The following is a 12,161-nucleotide window of genomic DNA, read 5'->3' as shown; positions in this document are numbered from 1 at the left end:
CTTATGGTATCATAGGTCTAAATTAGATGTTTGCACCTTCAATATATACAGTGGGGCAAAAAAGTATTTAGTCAGCCACCAATTGTGCAAGTTCTCCCACTTAAAAAGACTTAAAAAGATGAGAGAGGCCTCTATTTTCATCATATATACACTTCAACTATGACGGACAAAATGAGAAAAAAAATCCAGAAAATCACATTGTAGGATTTTTTATGAATTTATTTGCAAATTATGGTGGAAAATAAGTATTTGGTCAATAACAAAAGTTTATCTCAATACTTTGTTATATACCCTTTGTTGGCAATGACAGAGGTCAAATGTTTTCTGTAAGTCTTCACAAGGTTTTCACACACTGTTGCTGGTATTTTGGCCCATTCCTCCATGCAGATCTCCTCTAGAGCAGTGATGTTTTGGGGCTGTTGCTGGGAAACACACACTTTCAACTCCCTCCAAAGATTTTCTATGGTGTTGACATCTGGAGACTGGCTAGGCCACTCCAGGACCTTGAAATGCTTCTTCCGGACAATGTGTTTGGGATCATTGTCATGCTGAAAGGCCCAGCCACGTTTCACTGGCTAGGCCCAGCCACGAAGGAGGTTTTCACTCAAAATCTCACGATACATGGCCCCATTCATTCTTTCCTTTACACGGATCAGTCGTCCTGGTCCCTTTGCAGAAAAACAGCCCCAAAGCATGATGTTTCCACCCCCATGCTTCACAGTAGGTATGGTGTTCTTTGGATGCAACTCAGCATTCTTTGTCCTCCAAACACGACGAGTTGAGTTTTTACCAAAAAGTTATATTTTGGTTTCATCTGACCATATGACATTCTCCCAATCTTCTTCTGGATCATCCAAATGCTCTCTAGCAAACTTCAGACGGGCCTGGACATGTACTGGCTTAAGCAGGGGGACACGTCTGGCACTGCAGGATTTGAATCCATGGCGGCGTAGTGTGTTACGGATGGTAGGCTTTGTTACTTTGGTCCCAGCTCTCTGCAGGTCATTCACTAGGTCCCCCCATGTGGTTCTGGGATTTTTGCTCACCGTTCTTGTGATCATTTAGACCCCACGGGGTGAGATCTTGCGTGGAGCCCCAGATCGAGGGAGATTATCAGTGGTCTTGTATGTCTTCCATTTCCTAATAATTGCTCCCACAGTTGATTTCTTCAAACCAAGCTGCTTGCCTATTGCAGATTCAGTCTTCCCAGCCTGGTGCAGGTCTACAATTTTGTTTCTGGTGTCCTTTGACAGCTCTTTGGTCTTGGCCAGAGTGGAGTTTGGAGTGTGACTGTTTGAGGTTGTGGACAGGTGTCTTTTATACTGATAACAAGTTCAAACAGGTGCCATTAATACAGGTAACGAGTGGAGGACAGAGGAGCCTCTTAAAGAAGAAGTTACAGGTCTGTGAGAGCCAGAAATCTTGCTTGTTTGTAGGTGACCAAATACTTATTTTCCACCATAATTTGCAAATAAATTCATTAAAAATCCTACAACGTGATTTTCTGTTTTTTTTTGTCTCATTTTGTCTGTCATAGTTGAAATGTACCTATGATGAAAATTACAGGCCTCTCTCATCTTTTTAAGTGGGAGAACATGCACAATTGGTGGCTGACTAAATATTTTTTTGCCCCACTGTATCATCAGTAAATGTCTAATCATATAGATAAATCTCAACCTATACGTAAGTAACAGAGTTGAAAATGGCACCAGGGTATTGCTGCTATTCAAGTCTCAGGACTGTTGAGCCAAACGGAGGGTACTGCAAGCCGTCTTTCAATGCTAATTTGACTGTTATAATATCATATTGAGGAACATAATGTGAAGACATTTCCATTGTCCGAATGTGGCTTTAAAAGACTGCATATCAGAGATAGAGAGTTGATACACCATTTGAAATAATGCTACAGGACTTTCACAGGACAGTAAGTCAGACAAACCAGGATTCTGTTTTATGTGTTAGTTCGGTCTTCTCTGCTACAACGAGGTACTCCATATTGAACTGAACCCAGATCCCCTCAAACCAATCAGGTCAGTTTCCTTTTATTCCCAAAACTAGGAACTCTGTGTAGAATAAGAGTGTAGATGTAAGATATTACCTGATAAGTGTCTTTTTTCAATCGACGTCTGAGCAAGTGAATCATTCATTGTTCCCGTTTCAATCAAACATTTGTAGACTACATTAGAATTACTCACTATGTCTGTGAAAAAAACGTCATGAAGAAATTGTGTCAAAAAGCTTTCGCTTCAAATGTTTTATTTATGTGTAATTGATTGACTTTAATTACTTACTTACTTACCCTCTGGTGTTTTTATCCCTGTAGGATAAATACTTCCACAGCATTATGAGTAAATATAGAAAGTATAAAGATCTACTGAGAGATATTTCTCTCTTTCCAGGTCATGTATTTTATTTATATTTATATTATATCCCTGACTGTTTCTTAGTAATAACAGAATCATAATTGGAAAAACAAAGTCCAAAACTGCAGCCCAGAAAACAGAATGGCCATAGGGTTGTTCATGCCCCCCCCAAAAAAGGCCTCTTAAGAAATGTTATGATTTTTTTGTAAAAAATCTGTCCCATTTAAAACACTAGCTAAAAATAGTTTACTGGACTGGCCCATTTGACTCTGGTGGGCTGGTGTGTAAGATATGGCCAGGCCGATTTGTTGGTAGTATTCAGCCCCTGCTACATTTTTAACACAACATTTCAGTATAATTTATAACAACCACTTCCAGCTCATGTTCTATTTGATCAGCGTAGATGTTTGAATGTTTAGAAAATAGTTCAGCAGTTAGTGCCCGTTTATGTGAACGTGTCATGTGTGTTTTTCAACTGTCATTCATTTTGGCACTTGTTTCACCTTGTGTATCGGACATTTTCACTAATGGAATAACACGCAATCTGGCGCACCCCAAGAAAAGCTTGATGGGCCTCTACACTAAGTTGGACATAGAGAAGTACAACAATGTGATGATCAAGAACGTTGTCAAACTGTGTCAGATCCAGGCCCATTGTGCTATCCTGGAGGTAACAGCTTATGTAAAACTCTTATACCTATTTCAGACAGAAGATGTGGTTACCTGTGAAAAAAATACAAAGCAATGTTTACATGACCCGCTTTCAAACCCTTATGTCCCACTTTCTTGCAGGTACTGAATACCCATTTTATACATATCAGTCGGCAACTGGCAAATTGGGAGGGGTGAGGGGGCTGTTGTTAAACCATGTGGCGGTTTGCAATTCAAATTTGGGACATGTTAAATAATGGAAGTGTTAATGAATTTACCTGCAAAAAAGTTGAGGACCATTCACCTAGACCCGATACCTGTATTTTGGTTACAGGGTCTGTGAAAATGCAGGTTTCATGACTCAGTCTTGAGGTGGGACACACACACGCACACACACTCGCACACACTTGATCCAGTGCAATCAAATCTACTCTGTCCTCCAGGTTGGCTTTGGTCCAGGCCTGGGGCTCCAGGAGGCTTTGAAGTACCCGACGGACCCCAGGGGCAGGCTGTTAGGCCTGGACTCAGAGTACATGCAAAAGGTGGCCCTGGAGCGTCTGGGCCCTCAGCTGGCCTCGGGGAGGGTCCACCTGCTCCTGGGCAGGGTGGAGTGTATTCCCCTCCCGGACCACTGCATTAGCGGGGTCTTCCACTCCATCTGCCACCTCTAATGGCCGGACATGGCCACCGCCGAACTGTTCCGTGTCATGAGGCCAGATTAGTGTAAACGCATTATCACAGGCACACACAAGCTGCAATTCCTGATTGCAAACAGTAGAGAGCAGTAGAGTAGCATACACAGATGACAGTATTTCAGTGCACAGCACAGAACCTGTTGGTGTTGTATCTCTCTGTATGACGGTTAATACAACCATTGCAATAGAAGAATCATTCTAAATCTTTGAATACAATCCCCTCCATTTCTTCCTCCCCGGTAGGAGGGAAGATGTTGGCCACGTGTGACCTGGGCTTCCTGCGTCATGGGGTGGAGCGTGGCTTCTTCAAGGGCAAGACAGTGGAGCCTGAGCCCTACCTGCAGGCCCTGAGGGCTGTGGGCTTCCTGGGGGTCAGCATGAAGGACCTGACAGACGAGGGAAAGAGCTTCCAGGTCATCTACACCACTTCTCCACCTCCCTCCACCACCGAGACTCAGACCAGGTAGGGACACTTTGTGTGCACACTCTGGATGTTTGATGGATATAACAGCATGTGTGTCATATAAACAAATGTTACTTCCAAAAAGAGTACGTCTGTTCATACTCAAGGTTGAATATTGAGCACTTGTCTGTTACCGTGATGATTGGTTGTCAGAAATAATTTAAGAATAAAAGTATTTACCTGTCATTCACTTTGCATGGGAGGGTTATACATAGTACAAGCCTGAACTAGTAAGGTTTTTTGGTGACCACAGAGCACACGGTCACCTAGTGTTATATACGAGGTTTACATGTTGAGGATTTTGTTATGGGTGACAAATGCACGTATGTTCAACAATTCATTTGATTATAATTTTCACTTATTTGCATATGACAGATTTCTGTCAATAAAAAGCAATCAATCAATCATTCAAACAGGGTCTCACAGTCCCTTCTCCAAATAGACTACATTTGAAGGAAACAAAAATATCAAGACATTAGAATATGTGGGTGAGCTATCTGATCTGCAGTATTTGAAGACAAGACCTTGGTTGTACTGCTTTTTCTGACCTCCAGCAGAGCATTTGGCACCACTCAGTGGGCCGTAGGGAATTTGGCGAGGGAGGTGGTGTTCAGGTATGTGGATCACGTGTCCTTCAGCCATGCTTGCTTTAATGCAGGTCGACTTGGGGTTCGATTCAATCCATCCGCTAACGTGAACACATTGCCTTTACATTTGTATTGTGTTGTAGCACAGCTCTTCAGCACTACAGATTTAATTGAGCGCTTGGTGTCGGCGAGGATCTCATTATAGGGTGCTCACTCTGTACTCCCAGGTTAACCTTAAGATGAGTTGGAGGCAACTGATGTGGCACGATTCCAGGATGATGTTGTGCTCCCTTAACTGGGTCCAGGTCTCTGAGCCATAAAGCAGACTGGAGACACAAACAGCGTTGCATACTACCACCTTGGTGTGGGTATTATCGATCTTCCAAGACCCTGGCCCGAGACATCCGAAGGAAGAGAAGGCTCTATTGACACGAGAATGAACTTCTGATATCAAATAGAGCAGGAATGTTTCCTCTCTCTGGGGTCTAGATGTGGGGAAGGATGCCAATAGGGTTTCTTAGAGACTGAGAGATAAAAGTTCAAAAGGAAAGGAGGAAAGACTAAGAGTGGTCAAGTCTGGTCCTTGGTTGTTTACCAGAGTTTTTTTGTTCTGTATTCAGGGCACATATGTTAGTGTTAGTTAGTGGCTGTGCCCTGATAGGCTCCCTGCTAAGTTAGCCACAGGCAGTGTCACCCCTGGGTGGTGTCAGTGTTGCTGGGGGGCAAAGCAGGAGCTGGGTTCAGTAGAGTGAACAGAGCTAGCATATCCAACACCGATGGAGCTGCTAGTCCATGATCAGCCACAGCTGGACAGAAGCCCCAGGGAGGAGTTGGGCTCTTTCAGGGGCATGTGAGAGATGCCTTCCAGGGGACTGTCCCCTGGGTGGTGACTATCCCCAGTGGTGTTGGCCTCAGAGTCTGTGGGCACCAGGTGGGGTTTGGGCACCAGGTGATAGCATGACACCGGGTAGGACTTGCTAGACATTCTGTGTGAGCCTGGGGGGAAAGCAGCAGAAGATCCATGCCTAAATAGTGTTTTCTGATTAGCTCAGACAGTTCATCTAGACATAGTTCTAACATTAAAATGTCTGCCTAGATCTAGTGTACCACAGAGGATAATGTTTAACAATGGTCTAAGTAAACCATATAATGAATAGGTACGTGTGTGAATTGTTGTGTGTTTTCCAAACCCATCCCACTTGTCACCAATGTCAGTTCAACATCTAGTTTTGATTTACATTTGGATGAGTTGTCCACTAACGTGAATTCAACTTGAAATCCACAAGAAATGTCACCATGTCAATGGATTTAGGTTAAACGTTGGGTGAAAAAAAAAGACGAAATTCCCTTTTTGCAAATTCAATCAGTTTTCCACGTTGATTCAACGTCATCACAATTTCTTTGTTGAAATGACAAGGAAACGACATTGATTCAACCAGTTTTTGCCAAGCGGGATTGTCTAGCTACAGTACAATGAACTCCATTAATGGTCAAACTGAATATTTATATTAGTTATTGGACGTACCTGCGGTGGAGGACTGCCATTTCCCTCCCTCTCCTTCAACACATCCATAGCAGCACAGGCTTCATTCTAGACATTAAATTGCAACTTGAAAAGGTCCAATGCAGCCCCTTTATCTGAATATCAAATCACTTCTGGGTAACAAATAAGTACCTAACTGTGATTTTTTTTCACCATTTTAATTGAAAACAAAATAAAATAAAAATAGTTTCTTAGCAAAGGGCAATTTCTTAAGCAATAATTTAGCTAGGAGTGTCGGATTGGAAAAATGACCATTTGCAGTGACTGGCTGCAGTGGCAATTTTAGCATGGTGGGGGGGGGGGGGGGGGGGGGGGGGGGGGCGGCAAAGCCACCACAACACTGAACAATACATTAATTGCAATAGAACTGTGACAAACGGTACCCACAAACTGTTAGGGCCTAAATAAAGCTGTCCCAACACCTTACCACTGCTATACCTGGCTACTTAAGTGGAGCCTTGTCTGACAGCGAAACAGTTCATTCAGCCTCTTTTACTGCCTTTTACAAAAACATAGCTGATATGGCTGACTTGCTTAAGCAAATGTAGTTTCTACTGGCAATTGAGATGTACAAACTATGGCATAAGGGGACGACAAGCGGATAAGAGGCAATCCGTAATTTGGATTAAGACATTAATGAGCGAGCTAGGATGGACGTAGTCAATATAACTTATTGTTCAGCACTGTTAAAATGTTCTCCTTGTACACCAAGTCAGAACCGTAGGATAAATAAAGGGGGCACATAAAGCAGACAATGAAAGCTCTTACAATATTCAATGATTTAATTTCTTTAAAAACAGGTTATAGGCTACATGTGCACCACAAAGTCAGAACAGTAAGTGAAATTAAGAGGGGAAAATAGACCAAAATATTAGGGTGAGGCACATGGGCTACTAACAACTTACCACACAACATACACTTAGTATTAATTTCTTAGCAGTATATATATCTCCCTGGCATATTACATCATTTATGCAGCAGCATACAATACATTTTTGGACACCTTGTTGTGCTGTGCTCACTTGAACAGGAAGGTGGCGCCGTTGTCCTTCTTGGGCAAATTTTGTCATTAACTTTGTCATCAAAGTCTGGCATTCTCTGGATTTATGGTGCATTCAAGACAACTGGGAACTCAGGGGAAAAAAACTCTCGTATCATGATGAAGTCAGCGATCTTCAGGTTGTAGCTCTAGAAAGAGGCCCGAGTTCCCGACTTACAATTCCGAGTTGGATGACCTTTCAAAAGGTATTTTCCCAGTTGGAGCTAGTTTTTTCCTGAGTTCCCAGTTGTCTTGAACTCACTGAGGTCAGATTTCCAAGTTCTGAGTTGACAGTCGTTTTGAGCATGGCAGAAATCATGCTGGATTGACAACATTGCCAAATGTTGAATGTCTATCATTTTAAGCTTGGAAAAGAGAACCTTAAACCGAGAATTGGGACCACACACCCACTCCACTGAATAGCAGGCTAGTGATTGCTTTGCAATGCTTGCAGTTAGCTACTGATTTCCTTCCAAACCACTCATTGTTGAATTTGCGATTTCCAACTTGTTGTGTAATGTTTATGTCTAATGGCAGATGAGCACCGATACGTTTTATCTATAATTTCTCTTCATTATTTCTCTTCAAATGACAAGGATTAAAAAGGATTTCCCAGTAGATTGTCGACTTGATTCATGAGGACAGCTAGCTAAGATTTTGAAAGTATGACGTTGACATGATCAGTCCAATCAAAGCTACTGTAGATTTGACGTCATTTTATCTTCGGCCAATGACCTTGAGCCTTCTTGGATGGGCACCTCTAACGTGGCAGCACTGAAGGGGCATGCATTTTCAAGCTCTACCCATAGATTTGGCAGCGACGTAGTGAAAGAACACTGAGCCAATCACAGCGCAACTAGAGAACATTACCAACCCCTTCGCTCCGTATTTTCTGCTGGCTGTCCCAGCACCACAGAAAGCACTGAGCTAGGCTGAAACACCTGCATTTTGGAGTTGCCTTAAGAAAGCAAAAACAAGACCATGTTTGTATGGAGGCTTTAATATCTCAATGTTCCAAAAAATGTTTAACATTTTTACAAACTGATATGTGACACGTATTTATGTGAAAATTTTATGCAAAAGAGGCAACCCCACCCAAAAAAAATGACTTTACTTTTTTTGCAAAAAATATGAGAGCCCCACATGCCCTAAATGACGGGTCGCCACTGATTGGCAGAGAGGTTTGGAACGCTATTGTCAAACAGCTCTTACACTAAACGGGCATTATCATAATTGAATGTGTTTGAGGGAGACTGCCAGCCTTGCTTACATATTTTGTGTCCATTTCCTCCACCCTTCATTTCCAGACCTTGACCACATCTAATTCTTTGGAGAAGTCGGCCTCATTCTCTCGCTGCTCTTGGCTGTGAGACAACTTGCACTTGATGTGCAAAAATTACGCATTTAAAAACCTTTGCACAAGCAGATATGCAACCGTAATGTAATGATATCACAATAGTATTTTCAGTCAAGGAAACTTAGAAGTAAATCCTTTGCACCATCACACTTAAGCTTACAACTTCCAAGAATAACTTCTGAAAACTTCTTACTAAGAGTGGCAAATGTGCTCTGGAGAGCAGCTGGCAGACGGGATTGGGCCAGCCAGAGATGGCACTGGGAGGTAACCACCTGTGCCATGGCCAGTCTGTTGGCGCGGGCCACATCCCTCTGGAGCAGGGAAAGCCGGCAAGACACCTTCATAGGTTCCAGAAAGAGCTCCTCTGCGCCCTCCCGCAGCCGGGGCAACAGAGTCTGCAGGTAGGCCTGCAGCAGCATTGTAAGGCAGCCAAGAGAGCAGAGGGACCCATATGTGGCTTTCAAGTCCAGATCAAAGACTCTGGAGAGTCCCGGCTAGCTAAGTTCCCCCCTATAATCTCCCGGCCCCGGGACTTCCAGGGCAGCTATCATGGTGTCCATGGTCTGGTACTCCCAGAGGCAGAGTGACTCTGCCCCCGCAACATAACTCCATGGTCCAGTCTCTGCTGTGAGTCGGAAGCGCCCCCTGACAGAGGCCCAGCTCTCCTGCAAGGCCTCACGGAACTCAGCAGAGATGGGGACAGATGGAGTCATCACTGTCCACCAGTTTGATATCCAGTGCAGAGGCTACCTGAGTGAGTAGGCTCCTCATAGCCTCTCGAGCCGCTGGGGGAGATGAAGCCACGCTGCCGGCTTCGGATGGCCTGTCAGCCTGGTAGCCCAGCTCACGGTGGTGAACAGTGTCAGCATCTTCCCGCAGGAACAGCCGATCACTGGCCTACAGGGAACAGCTGTCGTCGTCATTGAAGATATCAACCTCCTGACGCAGGGCATGCGCCCTCCACTCAAGGTGATCCAAGCGGTACGACTCCTGTCCTAGCCTCGTTATTGTAACTTAATTTTTACCTATTTATTTTATTTTTTACTTTAGTTTAGTTAGTAAATCTTTTCTTAACTATATTTCTTGAACTGCATTGTTGGTTAAGGGCTTGTAAGTAAAGTGACAAATAACATTTGATTTGATTTTGATTTGAAAAAGCTCTGGGCTCTTCTGAAGGCCAGACTCCTGAACAATGAGAGAAAAGCCACAGAGCAGTGTGTGAGCAGGTTATACAATGTGTTAAGTGTTCATGTAGACATTGTTGAGGTTACTCAGACCTGTAATGCTCCAAAGTTGTCATGCTGTCATAATCACCCATTTCTCTTTTGACTGACTAGGCTATCATACAGGAGATGCATCAAAATAAAGAACTTGGCTGGGGTGTGTGGAGCCAGAGACAACAGTGGGGTTAAACTGTAGAACCCAGTTCCTATATTTGAGTATAAAAATAGATTTTTTCAAACAAAACTACTCTACATTTTACCTCTAGAATCCTCAGGATGACAAATTAGAGCAAGATTACTGAATGTAAGTACATTATTTACCTTCAGAGGTGAATGTATCAAACCAGTTGCCGTGATAAGTGTGGTATTTTTTGTTGTAATAGCTACTGTAAATTGGACACTGCAGTTTTATTAACACATCCTTTGCTCGCTTCAAGGCAAACAATACCGAGCCAATCAGGAAGACTCTCGTTGCTCCGGATGACCAGGCCCTTTCACACTCTGAGGCTGACGTGAGGAAAAACTCTCAAAAGAGTGAATACTCACAAAGCCGTCAGCCCAAACCCAGATGGCATCCCTGGCTGCATCCTCAGAATGTGTGCTGACCAGCTGGCTGGTGTCTTCTCTGACATCTTCAAACTGTCCCTGTCCCAAGCCGTAATCCCCATCTTCTTCAAGGAGACCACAATCACCCCAGTGCCCAACAAAAACAAGGTGACATGCCCAAATGACTATCACCCCGTCACACTCATCTTGGTCATCATGAAGTGCTTCGAGATATTGATCATGGCTCACATCAAGGCTAGCATACCAGGCACACTGGACCCACTCCAATTTGACTGTTCATTGATTACAGTTCAGAATTGAACACTATTGTTCCCTCCAAGCTGGACACCAAACTCAGACAACGTGGGTCTGGACACCACCCTCTGCAACTGGATCCTGGAATTCCTGACGAGCAAACTACAGCCTGTGGGGATTGGCAACAACACCTCTTCCACACTGACTCTTAACACAGGTGCCCCCCCAGGGGTGTGTCCTCCGTCCTCTGCTGTACTCCCTGTTCACCCACGACTGCATGGCTTTGCACGACACCAACTCCATCATCACGTTTTCTGACCACACAACGGTTATAGCCCTGATAACCAACAATGATGAATCAGACTATAGGGAGGAGACAAGTGAACTGGCATTGTGGTGCCGGGACAACAACCTCTCCCTCAACATCAGCAAAATAAAGGAGTTGATTGTTGACTTCAGGAAGCAGAGGGAACATGCCCTGATCCACATCAATGGGACTGCAGTAGAAAGATGCAGTTTTAAGTTCCTCGGCATCCACATCACAGAGGACATGACATGGACCATCAACATTACCACTCTTGTCACGAGGGCGCAACAGTCTACTTCCTATGTTTGCTGAAGAAATTCAGCATGCCACCCCAGGTCTACTCCAAATACTATCGCTGCACCATCGAGAATGTCCGACCACGACTGCAAGGCCCTCCAGCGGGTGGTCAAGATGGCACAGTACATCACTGAGGCTGTGCTGTCAGTCATCCAGGACATACTGAATATTCTGTATATTGAGGAAGTCCAGCAGTATCATCAAGGACCCCACACACAAGATGTTCACTCCCTTACCATCGGGCAGACGGTATCATAACATGAGGTCTGATACCAAAAGGCTTAGAGAAAGTTTCTATCTACAATCCATCAAACTGCTTAACACTTCAGCTGGACTGACCACCTGCACTGACTCTCTGCACCGTAGCACGCGCACACACACACACACACACACACACACACACACACACACACACACACACACACTGCTACAATACTCATATTATTATTGCTAAATACTGCACAGTTTAAACACTTGCCCCCTAATCCCACCTTCTACAAAACACGTGTAAATACTGGACAGCTTCTACCCAAGATTCTACCCCCAAGTAACAACATTGCCAAATACATTGACCAAAAATAGAAACGCAACATACAAAGTGTTGGCCCCATGTTTCATGAGCTGAAATAAAATATCCCAGAAATGTTCCATACGCACAAATGTGTTTACATCCCTCTTAGTGCAGTTTTGTCACACAACACAATGGCACAGATGTCTCAAGTTTTGAGGGGGCATGCAATTGTCATGCTGACTGCAGGAATGTCCACCAGAGCTGTTGCCAGATAATTGAATATTCATTTCTCTACCATAGGCCACCTACATATCCAGGCTGTAT

Source organism: Oncorhynchus mykiss, chromosome 18 (genome assembly GCF_013265735.2).
Source record: "Oncorhynchus mykiss isolate Arlee chromosome 18, USDA_OmykA_1.1, whole genome shotgun sequence".
NCBI lineage: Eukaryota > Metazoa > Chordata > Actinopteri > Salmoniformes > Salmonidae > Oncorhynchus > Oncorhynchus mykiss.
The sequence above is the reverse complement of the archived record's forward strand: the minus strand, read 5'-3'. Positions refer to the sequence as shown.